The 14,526-nt window shown below is 44.7% G+C and overlaps 11 non-coding genes across 11 annotated transcripts; all 11 read left to right on the top strand.

The window, feature by feature from the left end:
* Positions 1 to 781: 781 nt before the first annotated feature.
* On the top strand, positions 782 to 972 carry LOC141246600 (U2 spliceosomal RNA). The gene has a single exon (XR_012310171.1). It is a non-coding gene; the product is annotated as a U2 spliceosomal RNA (small nuclear RNA).
* A 1,115-nt stretch (positions 973 to 2,087) lies between these two features.
* LOC141246561 (U2 spliceosomal RNA) lies at positions 2,088 to 2,278 on the top strand. Its single transcript, XR_012310136.1, has one exon. It is a non-coding gene; the product is annotated as a U2 spliceosomal RNA (small nuclear RNA).
* Positions 2,279 to 3,393: 1,115 nt separating this feature from the next.
* LOC141246601 (U2 spliceosomal RNA) lies at positions 3,394 to 3,584 on the top strand. The gene has a single exon (XR_012310172.1). It is a non-coding gene; the product is annotated as a U2 spliceosomal RNA (small nuclear RNA).
* A 1,115-nt stretch (positions 3,585 to 4,699) lies between these two features.
* LOC141246602 (U2 spliceosomal RNA) lies at positions 4,700 to 4,890 on the top strand. The gene has a single exon (XR_012310173.1). It is a non-coding gene; the product is annotated as a U2 spliceosomal RNA (small nuclear RNA).
* Positions 4,891 to 6,005: 1,115 nt separating this feature from the next.
* Positions 6,006 to 6,196, top strand: LOC141246548 (U2 spliceosomal RNA). Its single transcript, XR_012310123.1, has one exon. It is a non-coding gene; the product is annotated as a U2 spliceosomal RNA (small nuclear RNA).
* A 1,115-nt stretch (positions 6,197 to 7,311) lies between these two features.
* Positions 7,312 to 7,502, top strand: LOC141246603 (U2 spliceosomal RNA). Its single transcript, XR_012310174.1, has one exon. It is a non-coding gene; the product is annotated as a U2 spliceosomal RNA (small nuclear RNA).
* A 1,115-nt stretch (positions 7,503 to 8,617) lies between these two features.
* On the top strand, positions 8,618 to 8,808 carry LOC141246604 (U2 spliceosomal RNA). The gene has a single exon (XR_012310175.1). It is a non-coding gene; the product is annotated as a U2 spliceosomal RNA (small nuclear RNA).
* A 1,115-nt stretch (positions 8,809 to 9,923) lies between these two features.
* Positions 9,924 to 10,114, top strand: LOC141246549 (U2 spliceosomal RNA). Its single transcript, XR_012310124.1, has one exon. It is a non-coding gene; the product is annotated as a U2 spliceosomal RNA (small nuclear RNA).
* Positions 10,115 to 11,229: 1,115 nt separating this feature from the next.
* LOC141246550 (U2 spliceosomal RNA) lies at positions 11,230 to 11,420 on the top strand. Its single transcript, XR_012310125.1, has one exon. It is a non-coding gene; the product is annotated as a U2 spliceosomal RNA (small nuclear RNA).
* Positions 11,421 to 12,535: 1,115 nt separating this feature from the next.
* LOC141246605 (U2 spliceosomal RNA) lies at positions 12,536 to 12,726 on the top strand. The gene has a single exon (XR_012310176.1). It is a non-coding gene; the product is annotated as a U2 spliceosomal RNA (small nuclear RNA).
* Positions 12,727 to 13,841: 1,115 nt separating this feature from the next.
* On the top strand, positions 13,842 to 14,032 carry LOC141246606 (U2 spliceosomal RNA). The gene has a single exon (XR_012310177.1). It is a non-coding gene; the product is annotated as a U2 spliceosomal RNA (small nuclear RNA).
* Positions 14,033 to 14,526: the final 494 nt, after the last annotated feature.

Genomic DNA, 14,526 nt, shown 5'->3' on the forward strand with positions numbered 1-14,526 from the left:
TGACCTTTCAGTATATTGTTGCACACACACCATCTATTTAGCAAATGCCCTTGTTATCAACAGCAGCCTTTTAAACTCACCTGAGCTAACAGGTTTGTGTGCTGATTACTCTGCTGCGCTTAAAATTTCTTTTTTGGTTTGCTACAATGCCTTTTCTGAAACGTTGTCTCCTTCTGCTGGAACACTGACTTCTTTCATTTAATGCCTGCAGACTATAAAAGAGAACCCAACCCAAAAAGTTTGGTTGATTAGTCTGTGGCATTCTGTTAAACTGTTGCTTATGGCGGTCTCTGTGAGCTTCTCAGCGACATTCAGCCAGCCAGGTATCCTGCCTGCAGTAGATGGAATGTGGCAATGGAACGCTGGCTGCGCGTGTCATAATAGGCTCTGAGCCTTTTTATACCTGTGCACAGCAGCAGCCACCTTCAGTCTGTTGCTGGACAGCCAGCAGCAGCAGGAGAGGTATGTAATCAGGAGCCCTCCTGCTAAGGGTAGACAGCTGTTCGTTCCACACCACCCCCCGCCTTAATTGGTTCTCCTCCCTTCCAACGGTGTTGAGGCGGGTGGGAACAGCAGGGGGTGAAGGTGCTGTGTTTAAAGAGGTGGAGTTATGCAGATCTAAAACGCGTGGATTGCAGCAGCAGCAAGCCGAAAAGTGCAGGCATGTAAGGGATCTAGAGGTTGACAACATGTCTTCTTAACGGGAGTCCAGGAGCTCATCTCCACAAATGGACTTTTTAGGATCCTTGGGTGGCTCCGTAGTTTGAAACCAATTCTGGTTATCGCTTCTCGGCCTTTTGGCTAAGATCAAGTGTAGTATCTGTTCTTATCAGTTTAATATCTGATACGTCCCCTATCTGGGGACCATATATTAAATGGATTTTTAGAACAGGGAGATGGAAAAAGAGCTTGCTCTGTCCACTCCACGCATTGACCTGGTATTGCAGTATCTCCAGGACCGGTGCACCCCTTCTTTAATGCAGTTTCTAAAATCAGAAAGAATTGAATTCAATGTTTTTTGTTCATTTTGCTTGTTTGTCGGATTTTGGGATGGACTCTTTGGCTCTGCTTTTCTTCTCCTCATTGGATTTTTCATGTTCAAAGTTGCAGAAGCCAGATTACAAGCTCATTTTGGTTCAACTTCAGCAACTGTGCATTGCATTGCCATGTAATGTGATGCAATGCTATCTTTCTAGCTCTCCCTTTTTACTTCCTTTTGGATAAACAGACATATTAGGCAAGCATTTTGGAGCTTTCACCTAAATAACTACAGGTGGTGAGATAAGCTGCACAATATAATTGACCTTTCAGTATATTGTTGCACACACACCATCTATTTAGCAAATGCCCTTGTTATCAACAGCAGCCTTTTAAACTCACCTGAGCTAACAGGTATGTGCGCTGGTTACTCTGCTGCGCTTAAAATTTCTTTTTTGGTTTGCTACAATGCCTTTTCTGAAACGTTGTCTCCTTCTGCTGGAACACTGACTTCTTTCATTTAATGCCTGCAGACTATAAAAGAGAACCCAACCCAAAAAGTTTGGTTGATTAGTCTGTGGCATTCTGTTAAACTGTTGCTTATGGCGGTCTCTGTGAGCTTCTCAGCGACATTCAGCCAGCCAGGTATCCTGCCTGCAGTAGATGGAATGTGGCAATGGAACGCTGGCTGCGCGTGTCATAATAGGCTCTGAGCCTTTATATACCTGTGCACAGCAGCAGCCACCTTCAGTCTGCTGCTGGACAGCCAGCAGCAGCAGCAGCAGGAGAGGTATGTAATCAGGAGCCCTCCTGCTAAGGGTAGACAGCTGCTCGTTCCACCCCACCCCCCGCCTTAATTGGTTCTCCTCCCTTCCAACGGTGTTGAGGCGGGTGGGAACAGCAGGGGGTGAAGGTGCTGTGTTTAAAGAGGTGGAGTTATGCAGATCTAAAACGCGTGGATTGCAGCAGCAGCAAGCCGAAAAGTGGAGGCATGTAAGGGATCTAGAGGTTGACAACATGTCTTCTTAACGGGAGTCCAGGAGCTCATCTCCACAAATGGACTTTTTAGGATCCTTGGGTGGCTCCGTAGTTTGAAACCAATTCTGGTTATCGCTTCTCGGCCTTTTGGCTAAGATCAAATGTAGTATCTGTTCTTATCAGTTTAATATCTGATACGTCCCCTATCTGGGGACCATATATTAAATGGATTTTTAGAACAGGGAGATGGAAAAAGAGCTTGCTCTGTCCACTCCACGCATTGACCTGTTATTGCAGTATCTCCAGGACCGGTGCACCCCTTCTTTAATGCAGTTTCTAAAATCAGAAAGAATTGAATTCAATGTTTTTTGTTCATTTTGCTTGTTTGTCGGATTTTGGGATGGACTCTTTGGCTCTGCTTTTCTTCTCCTCATTGGATTTTTCATGTTCAAAGTTGCAGAAGCCAGATTACAAGCTCATTTTGGTTCAACTTCAGCAACTGTGCATTGCATTGCCATGTAATGTGATGCAATGCTATCTTTCTAGCTCTCCCTTTTTACTTCCTTTTGGATAAACAGACATATTAGGCAAGCATTTTGGAGCTTTCACCTAAATAACTACAGGTGGTGAGATAAGCTGCACAATATAATTGACCTTTCAGTATATTGTTGCACACACACCATCTATTTAGCAAATGCCCTTGTTATCAACAGCAGCCTTTTAAACTCACCTGAGCTAACAGGTTTGTGTGCTGATTACTCTGCTGCGCTTAAAATTTCTTTTTTGGTTTGCTACAATGCCTTTTCTGAAACGTTGTCTCCTTCTGCTGGAACACTGACTTCTTTCATTTAATGCCTGCAGACTATAAAAGAGAACCCAACCCAAAAAGTTTGGTTGATTAGTCTGTGGCATTCTGTTAAACTGTTGCTTATGGCGGTCTCTGTGAGCTTCTCAGCGACATTCAGCCAGCCAGGTATCCTGCCTGCAGTAGATGGAATGTGGCAATGGAACGCTGGCTGCGCGTGTCATAATAGGCTCTGAGCCTTTTTATACCTGTGCACAGCAGCAGCCACCTTCAGTCTGTTGCTGGACAGCCAGCAGCAGCAGCAGCAGGAGAGGTATGTAATCAGGAGCCCTCCTGCTAAGGGTAGACAGCTGTTCGTTCCACACCACCCCCCGCCTTAATTGGTTCTCCTCCCTTCCAACGGTGTTGAGGCGGGTGGGAACAGCAGGGGGTGAAGGTGCTGTGTTTAAAGAGGTGGAGTTATGCAGATCTAAAACGCGTGGATTGCAGCAGCAGCAAGCCGAAAAGTGCAGGCATGTAAGGGATCTAGAGGTTGACAACATGTCTTCTTAACGGGAGTCCAGGAGCTCATCTCCACAAATGGACTTTTTAGGATCCTTGGGTGGCTCCGTAGTTTGAAACCAATTCTGGTTATCGCTTCTCGGCCTTTTGGCTAAGATCAAGTGTAGTATCTGTTCTTATCAGTTTAATATCTGATACGTCCCCTATCTGGGGACCATATATTAAATGGATTTTTAGAACAGGGAGATGGAAAAAGAGCTTGCTCTGTCCACTCCACGCATTGACCTGGTATTGCAGTATCTCCAGGACCGGTGCACCCCTTCTTTAATGCAGTTTCTAAAATCAGAAAGAATTGAATTCAATGTTTTTTGTTCATTTTGCTTGTTTGTCGGATTTTGGGATGGACTCTTTGGCTCTGCTTTTCTTCTCCTCATTGGATTTTTCATGTTCAAAGTTGCAGAAGCCAGATTACAAGCTCATTTTGGTTCAACTTCAGCAACTGTGCATTGCATTGCCATGTAATGTGATGCAATGCTATCTTTCTAGCTCTCCCTTTTTACTTCCTTTTGGATAAACAGACATATTAGGCAAGCATTTTGGAGCTTTCACCTAAATAACTACAGGTGGTGAGATAAGCTGCACAATATAATTGACCTTTCAGTATATTGTTGCACACACACCATCTATTTAGCAAATGCCCTTGTTATCAACAGCAGCCTTTTAAACTCACCTGAGCTAACAGGTATGTGCGCTGGTTACTCTGCTGCGCTTAAAATTTCTTTTTTGGTTTGCTACAATGCCTTTTCTGAAACGTTGTCTCCTTCTGCTGGAACACTGACTTCTTTCATTTAATGCCTGCAGACTATAAAAGAGAACCCAACCCAAAAAGTTTGGTTGATTAGTCTGTGGCATTCTGTTAAACTGTTGCTTATGGCGGTCTCTGTGAGCTTCTCAGCGACATTCAGCCAGCCAGGTATCCTGCCTGCAGTAGATGGAATGTGGCAATGGAACGCTGGCTGCGCGTGTCATAATAGGCTCTGAGCCTTTATATACCTGTGCACAGCAGCAGCCACCTTCAGTCTGCTGCTGGACAGCCAGCAGCAGCAGCAGCAGGAGAGGTATGTAATCAGGAGCCCTCCTGCTAAGGGTAGACAGCTGCTCGTTCCACCCCACCCCCCGCCTTAATTGGTTCTCCTCCCTTCCAACGGTGTTGAGGCGGGTGGGAACAGCAGGGGGTGAAGGTGCTGTGTTTAAAGAGGTGGAGTTATGCAGATCTAAAACGCGTGGATTGCAGCAGCAGCAAGCCGAAAAGTGCAGGCATGTAAGGGATCTAGAGGTTGACAACATGTCTTCTTAACGGGAGTCCAGGAGCTCATCTCCACAAATGGACTTTTTAGGATCCTTGGGTGGCTCCGTAGTTTGAAACCAATTCTGGTTATCGCTTCTCGGCCTTTTGGCTAAGATCAAGTGTAGTATCTGTTCTTATCAGTTTAATATCTGATACGTCCCCTATCTGGGGACCATATATTAAATGGATTTTTAGAACAGGGAGATGGAAAAAGAGCTTGCTCTGTCCACTCCACGCATTGACCTGGTATTGCAGTATCTCCAGGACCGGTGCACCCCTTCTTTAATGCAGTTTCTAAAATCAGAAAGAATTGAATTCAATGTTTTTTGTTCATTTTGCTTGTTTGTCGGATTTTGGGATGGACTCTTTGGCTCTGCTTTTCTTCTCCTCATTGGATTTTTCATGTTCAAAGTTGCAGAAGCCAGATTACAAGCTCATTTTGGTTCAACTTCAGCAACTGTGCATTGCATTGCCATGTAATGTGATGCAATGCTATCTTTCTAGCTCTCCCTTTTTACTTCCTTTTGGATAAACAGACATATTAGGCAAGCATTTTGGAGCTTTCACCTAAATAACTACAGGTGGTGAGATAAGCTGCACAATATAATTGACCTTTCAGTATATTGTTGCACACACACCATCTATTTAGCAAATGCCCTTGTTATCAACAGCAGCCTTTTAAACTCACCTGAGCTAACAGGTATGTGCGCTGGTTACTCTGCTGCGCTTAAAATTTCTTTTTTGGTTTGCTACAATGCCTTTTCTGAAACGTTGTCTCCTTCTGCTGGAACACTGACTTCTTTCATTTAATGCCTGCAGACTATAAAAGAGAACCCAACCCAAAAAGTTTGGTTGATTAGTCTGTGGCATTCTGTTAAACTGTTGCTTATGGCGGTCTCTGTGAGCTTCTCAGCGACATTCAGCCAGCCAGGTATCCTGCCTGCAGTAGATGGAATGTGGCAATGGAACGCTGGCTGCGCGTGTCATAATAGGCTCTGAGCCTTTATATACCTGTGCACAGCAGCAGCCACCTTCAGTCTGCTGCTGGACAGCCAGCAGCAGCAGCAGCAGGAGAGGTATGTAATCAGGAGCCCTCCTGCTAAGGGTAGACAGCTGTTCGTTCCACCCCACCCCCCGCCTTAATTGGTTCTCCTCCCTTCCAACGGTGTTGAGGCGGGTGGGAACAGCAGGGGGTGAAGGTGCTGTGTTTAAAGAGGTGGAGTTATGCAGATCTAAAACGCGTGGATTGCAGCAGCAGCAAGCCGAAAAGTGCAGGCATGTAAGGGATCTAGAGGTTGACAACATGTCTTCTTAACGGGAGTCCAGGAGCTCATCTCCACAAATGGACTTTTTAGGATCCTTGGGTGGCTCCGTAGTTTGAAACCAATTCTGGTTATCGCTTCTCGGCCTTTTGGCTAAGATCAAGTGTAGTATCTGTTCTTATCAGTTTAATATCTGATACGTCCCCTATCTGGGGACCATATATTAAATGGATTTTTAGAACAGGGAGATGGAAAAAGAGCTTGCTCTGTCCACTCCACGCATTGACCTGGTATTACAGTATCTCCAGGACCGGTGCACCCCTTCTTTAATGCAGTTTCTAAAATCAGAAAGAATTGAATTCAATGTTTTTTGTTCATTTTGCTTGTTTGTCGGATTTTGGGATGGACTCTTTGGCTCTGCTTTTCTTCTCCTCATTGGATTTTTCATGTTCAAAGTTGCAGAAGCCAGATTACAAGCTCATTTTGGTTCAACTTCAGCAACTGTGCATTGCATTGCCATGTAATGTGATGCAATGCTATCTTTCTAGCTCTCCCTTTTTACTTCATTTTGGATAAACAGACATATTAGGCAAGCATTTTGGAGCTTTCACCTAAATAACTACAGGTGGTGAGATAAGCTGCACAATATAATTGACCTTTCAGTATATTGTTGCACACACACCATCTATTTAGCAAATGCCCTTGTTATCAACAGCAGCCTTTTAAACTCACTTGAGCTAACAGGTATGTGCGCTGGTTACTCTGCTGCGCTTAAAATTTCTTTTTTGGTTTGCTACAATGCCTTTTCTGAAACGTTGTCTCCTTCTGCTGGAACACTGACTTCTTTCATTTAATGCCTGCAGACTATAAAAGAGAACCCAACCCAAAAAGTTTGGTTGATTAGTCTGTGGCATTCTGTTAAACTGTTGCTTATGGCGGTCTCTGTGAGCTTCTCAGCGACATTCAGCCAGCCAGGTATCCTGCCTGCAGTAGATGGAATGTGGCAATGGAACGCTGGCTGCGCGTGTCATAATAGGCTCTGAGCCTTTATATACCTGTGCACAGCAGCAGCCACCTTCAGTCTGTTGCTGGACAGCCAGCAGCGGCAGCAGCAGGAGAGGTATGTAATCAGGAGCCCTCCTGCTAAGGGTAGACAGCTGCTCGTTCCACACCGCCCCCCGCCTTAATTGGTTCTCCTCCCTTCCAACGGTGTTGAGGCGGGTGGGAACAGCAGGGGGTGAAGGTGCTGTGTTTAAAGAGGTGGAGTTATGCAGATCTAAAACGCGTGGATTGCAGCAGCAGCAAGCCGAAAAGTGCAGGCATGTAAGGGATCTAGAGGTTGACAACATGTCTTCTTAACGGGAGTCCAGGAGCTCATCTCCACAAATGGACTTTTTAGGATCCTTGGGTGGCTCCGTAGTTTGAAACCAATTCTGGTTATCGCTTCTCGGCCTTTTGGCTAAGATCAAGTGTAGTATCTGTTCTTATCAGTTTAATATCTGATACGTCCCCTATCTGGGGACCATATATTAAATGGATTTTTAGAACAGGGAGATGGAAAAAGAGCTTGCTCTGTCCACTCCACGCATTGACCTGGTATTGCAGTATCTCCAGGACCGGTGCACCCCTTCTTTAATGCAGTTTCTAAAATCAGAAAGAATTGAATTCAATGTTTTTTGTTCATTTTGCTTGTTTGTCGGATTTTGGGATGGACTCTTTGGCTCTGCTTTTCTTCTCCTCATTGGATTTTTCATGTTCAAAGTTGCAGAAGCCAGATTACAAGCTCATTTTGGTTCAACTTCAGCAACTGTGCATTGCATTGCCATGTAATGTGATGCAATGCTATCTTTCTAGCTCTCCCTTTTTACTTCCTTTTGGATAAACAGACATATTAGGCAAGCATTTTGGAGCTTTCACCTAAATAACTACAGGTGGTGAGATAAGCTGCACAATATAATTGACCTTTCAGTATATTGTTGCACACACACCATCTATTTAGCAAATGCCCTTGTTATCAACAGCAGCCTTTTAAACTCACCTGAGCTAACAGGTATGTGCGCTGGTTACTCTGCTGCGCTTAAAATTTCTTTTTTGGTTTGCTACAATGCCTTTTCTGAAACGTTGTCTCCTTCTGCTGGAACACTGACTTCTTTCATTTAATGCCTGCAGACTATAAAAGAGAACCCAACCCAAAAAGTTTGGTTGATTAGTCTGTGGCATTCTGTTAAACTGTTGCTTATGGCGGTCTCTGTGAGCTTCTCAGCGACATTCAGCCAGCCAGGTATCCTGCCTGCAGTAGATGGAATGTGGCAATGGAACGCTGGCTGCGCGTGTCATAATAGGCTCTGAGCCTTTATATACCTGTGCACAGCAGCAGCCACCTTCAGTCTGTTGCTGGACAGCCAGCAGCGGCAGCAGCAGGAGAGGTATGTAATCAGGAGCCCTCCTGCTAAGGGTAGACAGCTGCTCGTTCCACACCGCCCCCCGCCTTAATTGGTTCTCCTCCCTTCCAACGGTGTTGAGGCGGGTGGGAACAGCAGGGGGTGAAGGTGCTGTGTTTAAAGAGGTGGAGTTATGCAGATCTAAAACGCGTGGATTGCAGCAGCAGCAAGCCGAAAAGTGCAGGCATGTAAGGGATCTAGAGGTTGACAACATGTCTTCTTAACGGGAGTCCAGGAGCTCATCTCCACAAATGGACTTTTTAGGATCCTTGGGTGGCTCCGTAGTTTGAAACCAATTCTGGTTATCGCTTCTCGGCCTTTTGGCTAAGATCAAGTGTAGTATCTGTTCTTATCAGTTTAATATCTGATACGTCCCCTATCTGGGGACCATATATTAAATGGATTTTTAGAACAGGGAGATGGAAAAAGAGCTTGCTCTGTCCACTCCACGCATTGACCTGGTATTGCAGTATCTCCAGGACCGGTGCACCCCTTCTTTAATGCAGTTTCTAAAATCAGAAAGAATTGAATTCAATGTTTTTTGTTCATTTTGCTTGTTTGTCGGATTTTGGGATGGACTCTTTGGCTCTGCTTTTCTTCTCCTCATTGGATTTTTCATGTTCAAAGTTGCAGAAGCCAGATTACAAGCTCATTTTGGTTCAACTTCAGCAACTGTGCATTGCATTGCCATGTAATGTGATGCAATGCTATCTTTCTAGCTCTCCCTTTTTACTTCCTTTTGGATAAACAGACATATTAGGCAAGCATTTTGGAGCTTTCACCTAAATAACTACAGGTGGTGAGATAAGCTGCACAATATAATTGACCTTTCAGTATATTGTTGCACACACACCATCTATTTAGCAAATGCCCTTGTTATCAACAGCAGCCTTTTAAACTCACCTGAGCTAACAGGTATGTGCGCTGGTTACTCTGCTGCGCTTAAAATTTCTTTTTTGGTTTGCTACAATGCCTTTTCTGAAACGTTGTCTCCTTCTGCTGGAACACTGACTTCTTTCATTTAATGCCTGCAGACTATAAAAGAGAACCCAACCCAAAAAGTTTGGTTGATTAGTCTGTGGCATTCTGTTAAACTGTTGCTTATGGCGGTCTCTGTGAGCTTCTCAGCGACATTCAGCCAGCCAGGTATCCTGCCTGCAGTAGATGGAATGTGGCAATGGAACGCTGGCTGCGCGTGTCATAATAGGCTCTGAGCCTTTATATACCTGTGCACAGCAGCAGCCACCTTCAGTCTGCTGCTGGACAGCCAGCAGCAGCAGCAGCAGGAGAGGTATGTAATCAGGAGCCCTCCTGCTAAGGGTAGACAGCTGCTCGTTCCACCCCACCCCCCGCCTTAATTGGTTCTCCTCCCTTCCAACGGTGTTGAGGCGGGTGGGAACAGCAGGGGGTGAAGGTGCTGTGTTTAAAGAGGTGGAGTTATGCAGATCTAAAACGCGTGGATTGCAGCAGCAGCAAGCCGAAAAGTGCAGGCATGTAAGGGATCTAGAGGTTGACAACATGTCTTCTTAACGGGAGTCCAGGAGCTCATCTCCACAAATGGACTTTTTAGGATCCTTGGGTGGCTCCGTAGTTTGAAACCAATTCTGGTTATCGCTTCTCGGCCTTTTGGCTAAGATCAAGTGTAGTATCTGTTCTTATCAGTTTAATATCTGATACGTCCCCTATCTGGGGACCATATATTAAATGGATTTTTAGAACAGGGAGATGGAAAAAGAGCTTGCTCTGTCCACTCCACGCATTGACCTGGTATTACAGTATCTCCAGGACCGGTGCACCCCTTCTTTAATGCAGTTTCTAAAATCAGAAAGAATTGAATTCAATGTTTTTTGTTCATTTTGCTTGTTTGTCGGATTTTGGGATGGACTCTTTGGCTCTGCTTTTCTTCTCCTCATTGGATTTTTCATGTTCAAAGTTGCAGAAGCCAGATTACAAGCTCATTTTGGTTCAACTTCAGCAACTGTGCATTGCATTGCCATGTAATGTGATGCAATGCTATCTTTCTAGCTCTCCCTTTTTACTTCCTTTTGGATAAACAGACATATTAGGCAAGCATTTTGGAGCTTTCACCTAAATAACTACAGGTGGTGAGATAAGCTGCACAATATAATTGACCTTTCAGTATATTGTTGCACACACACCATCTATTTAGCAAATGCCCTTGTTATCAACAGCAGCCTTTTAAACTCACCTGAGCTAACAGGTATGTGCGCTGGTTACTCTGCTGCGCTTAAAATTTCTTTTTTGGTTTGCTACAATGCCTTTTCTGAAACGTTGTCTCCTTCTGCTGGAACACTGACTTCTTTCATTTAATGCCTGCAGACTATAAAAGAGAACCCAACCCAAAAAGTTTGGTTGATTAGTCTGTGGCATTCTGTTAAACTGTTGCTTATGGCGGTCTCTGTGAGCTTCTCAGCGACATTCAGCCAGCCAGGTATCCTGCCTGCAGTAGATGGAATGTGGCAATGGAACGCTGGCTGCGCGTGTCATAATAGGCTCTGAGCCTTTATATACCTGTGCACAGCAGCAGCCACCTTCAGTCTGCTGCTGGACAGCCAGCAGCAGCAGCAGCAGGAGAGGTATGTAATCAGGAGCCCTCCTGCTAAGGGTAGACAGCTGCTCGTTCCACCCCACCCCCCGCCTTAATTGGTTCTCCTCCCTTCCAACGGTGTTGAGGCGGGTGGGAACAGCAGGGGGTGAAGGTGCTGTGTTTAAAGAGGTGGAGTTATGCAGATCTAAAACGCGTGGATTGCAGCAGCAGCAAGCCGAAAAGTGCAGGCATGTAAGGGATCTAGAGGTTGACAACATGTCTTCTTAACGGGAGTCCAGGAGCTCATCTCCACAAATGGACTTTTTAGGATCCTTGGGTGGCTCCGTAGTTTGAAACCAATTCTGGTTATCGCTTCTCGGCCTTTTGGCTAAGATCAAGTGTAGTATCTGTTCTTATCAGTTTAATATCTGATACGTCCCCTATCTGGGGACCATATATTAAATGGATTTTTAGAACAGGGAGATGGAAAAAGAGCTTGCTCTGTCCACTCCACGCATTGACCTGGTATTACAGTATCTCCAGGACCGGTGCACCCCTTCTTTAATGCAGTTTCTAAAATCAGAAAGAATTGAATTCAATGTTTTTTGTTCATTTTGCTTGTTTGTCGGATTTTGGGATGGACTCTTTGGCTCTGCTTTTCTTCTCCTCATTGGATTTTTCATGTTCAAAGTTGCAGAAGCCAGATTACAAGCTCATTTTGGTTCAACTTCAGCAACTGTGCATTGCATTGCCATGTAATGTGATGCAATGCTATCTTTCTAGCTCTCCCTTTTTACTTCCTTTTGGATAAACAGACATATTAGGCAAGCATTTTGGAGCTTTCACCTAAATAACTACAGGTGGTGAGATAAGCTGCACAATATAATTGACCTTTCAGTATATTGTTGCACACACACCATCTATTTAGCAAATGCCCTTGTTATCAACAGCAGCCTTTTAAACTCACTTGAGCTAACAGGTATGTGCGCTGGTTACTCTGCTGCGCTTAAAATTTCTTTTTTGGTTTGCTACAATGCCTTTTCTGAAACGTTGTCTCCTTCTGCTGGAACACTGACTTCTTTCATTTAATGCCTGCAGACTATAAAAGAGAACCCAACCCAAAAAGTTTGGTTGATTAGTCTGTGGCATTCTGTTAAACTGTTGCTTATGGCGGTCTCTGTGAGCTTCTCAGCGACATTCAGCCAGCCAGGTATCCTGCCTGCAGTAGATGGAATGTGGCAATGGAACGCTGGCTGCGCGTGTCATAATAGGCTCTGAGCCTTTATATACCTGTGCACAGCAGCAGCCACCTTCAGTCTGCTGCTGGACAGCCAGCAGCAGCAGCAGCAGGAGAGGTATGTAATCAGGAGCCCTCCTGCTAAGGGTAGACAGCTGCTCGTTCCACCCCACCCCCCGCCTTAATTGGTTCTCCTCCCTTCCAACGGTGTTGAGGCGGGTGGGAACAGCAGGGGGTGAAGGTGCTGTGTTTAAAGAGGTGGAGTTATGCAGATCTAAAACGCGTGGATTGCAGCAGCAGCAAGCCGAAAAGTGCAGGCATGTAAGGGATCTAGAGGTTGACAACATGTCTTCTTAACGGGAGTCCAGGAGCTCATCTCCACAAATGGACTTTTTAGGATCCTTGGGTGGCTCCGTAGTTTGAAACCAATTCTGGTTATCGCTTCTCGGCCTTTTGGCTAAGATCAAGTGTAGTATCTGTTCTTATCAGTTTAATATCTGATACGTCCCCTATCTGGGGACCATATATTAAATGGATTTTTAGAACAGGGAGATGGAAAAAGAGCTTGCTCTGTCCACTCCACGCATTGACCTGGTATTGCAGTATCTCCAGGACCGGTGCACCCCTTCTTTAATGCAGTTTCTAAAATCAGAAAGAATTGAATTCAATGTTTTTTGTTCATTTTGCTTGTTTGTCGGATTTTGGGATGGACTCTTTGGCTCTGCTTTTCTTCTCCTCATTGGATTTTTCATGTTCAAAGTTGCAGAAGCCAGATTACAAGCTCATTTTGGTTCAACTTCAGCAACTGTGCATTGCATTGCCATGTAATGTGATGCAATGCTATCTTTCTAGCTCTCCCTTTTTACTTCCTTTTGGATAAACAAACATATTAGGCAAGCATTTTGGAGCTTTCACCTAAATAACTACAGGTGGTGAGATAAGCTGCACAATATAATTGACCTTTCAGTATATTGTTGCACACACACCATCTATTTAGCAAATGCCCTTGTTATCAACAGCAGCCTTTTAAACTCACCTGAGCTAACAGGTATGTGCGCTGGTTACTCTGCTGCGCTTAAAATTTCTTTTTTGGTTTGCTACAATGCCTTTTCTGAAACGTTGTCTCCTTCTGCTGGAACACTGACTTCTTTCATTTAATGCCTGCAGACTATAAAAGAGAACCCAACCCAAAAAGTTTGGTTGATTAGTCTGTGGCATTCTGTTAAACTGTTGCTTATGGCGGTCTCTGTGAGCTTCTCAGCGACATTCAGCCAGCCAGGTATCCTGCCTGCAGTAGATGGAATGTGGCAATGGAACGCTGGCTGCGCATGTCATAATAGGCTCTGAGCCTTTATATACCTGTGCACAGCAGCAGCCACCTTCAGTCTGCTGCTGGACAGCCAGCAGCAGCAGCAGCAGGAGAGGTATGTAATCAGGAGCCCTCCTGCTAAGGGTAGACAGCTGCTCGTTCCACCCCACCCCCCGCCTTAATTGGTTCTCCTCCCTTCCAACGGTGTTGAGGCAGGTGGGAACAGCAGGGGGTGAAGGTGCTGTGTTTAAAGAGGTGGAGTTATGCAGATCTAAAACGCGTGGATTGCAGCAGCAGCAAGCCGAAAAGTGCAGGCATGTAAGGGATCTAGAGGTTGACAACATGTCTTCTTAACGGGAGTCCAGGAGCTCATCTCCACAAATGGACTTTTTAGGATCCTTGGGTGGCTCCGTAGTTTGAAACCAATTCTGGTTATCGCTTCTCGGCCTTTTGGCTAAGATCAAGTGTAGTATCTGTTCTTATCAGTTTAATATCTGATACGTCCCCTATCTGGGGACCATATATTAAATGGATTTTTAGAACAGGGAGATGGAAAAAGAGCTTGCTCTGTCCACTCCACGCATTGACCTGGTATTGCAGTATCTCCAGGACCGGTGCACCCCTTCTTTAATGCAGTTTCTAAAATCAGAAAGAATTGAATTCAATGTTTTTTGTTCATTTTGCTTGTTTGTCGGATTTTGGGATGGACTCTTTGGCTCTGCTTTTCTTCTCCTCATTGGATTTTTCATGTTCAAAGTTGCAGAAGCCAGATTACAAGCTCATTTTGGTTCAACTTCAGCAACTGTGCATTGCATTGCCATGTAATGTGATGCAATGCTATCTTTCTAGCTCTCCCTTTTTACTTCCTTTTGGATAAACAGACATATTAGGCAAGCATTTTGGAGCTTTCACCTAAATAACTACAGGTGGTGAGATAAGCTGCACAATATAATTGACCTTTCAGTATATTGTTGCACACACACCATCTATTTAGCAAATGCCCTTGTTATCAACAGCAGCCTTTTAAACTCACCTGAGCTAACAGGTATGTGCGCTGGTTACTCTGCTGCGCTTAAAATTTCTTTTTTGGTTTGCTACAATGCCTTTTCTGAAACGTTG

This window comes from Phyllobates terribilis, unplaced genomic scaffold (assembly GCF_046119375.1).
Source record: "Phyllobates terribilis strain yellow unplaced genomic scaffold, ASM4611937v1 Scaffold_2578__1_contigs__length_122412, whole genome shotgun sequence".
In the NCBI taxonomy this organism is placed as follows: Eukaryota; Metazoa; Chordata; class Amphibia; order Anura; family Dendrobatidae; genus Phyllobates; species Phyllobates terribilis.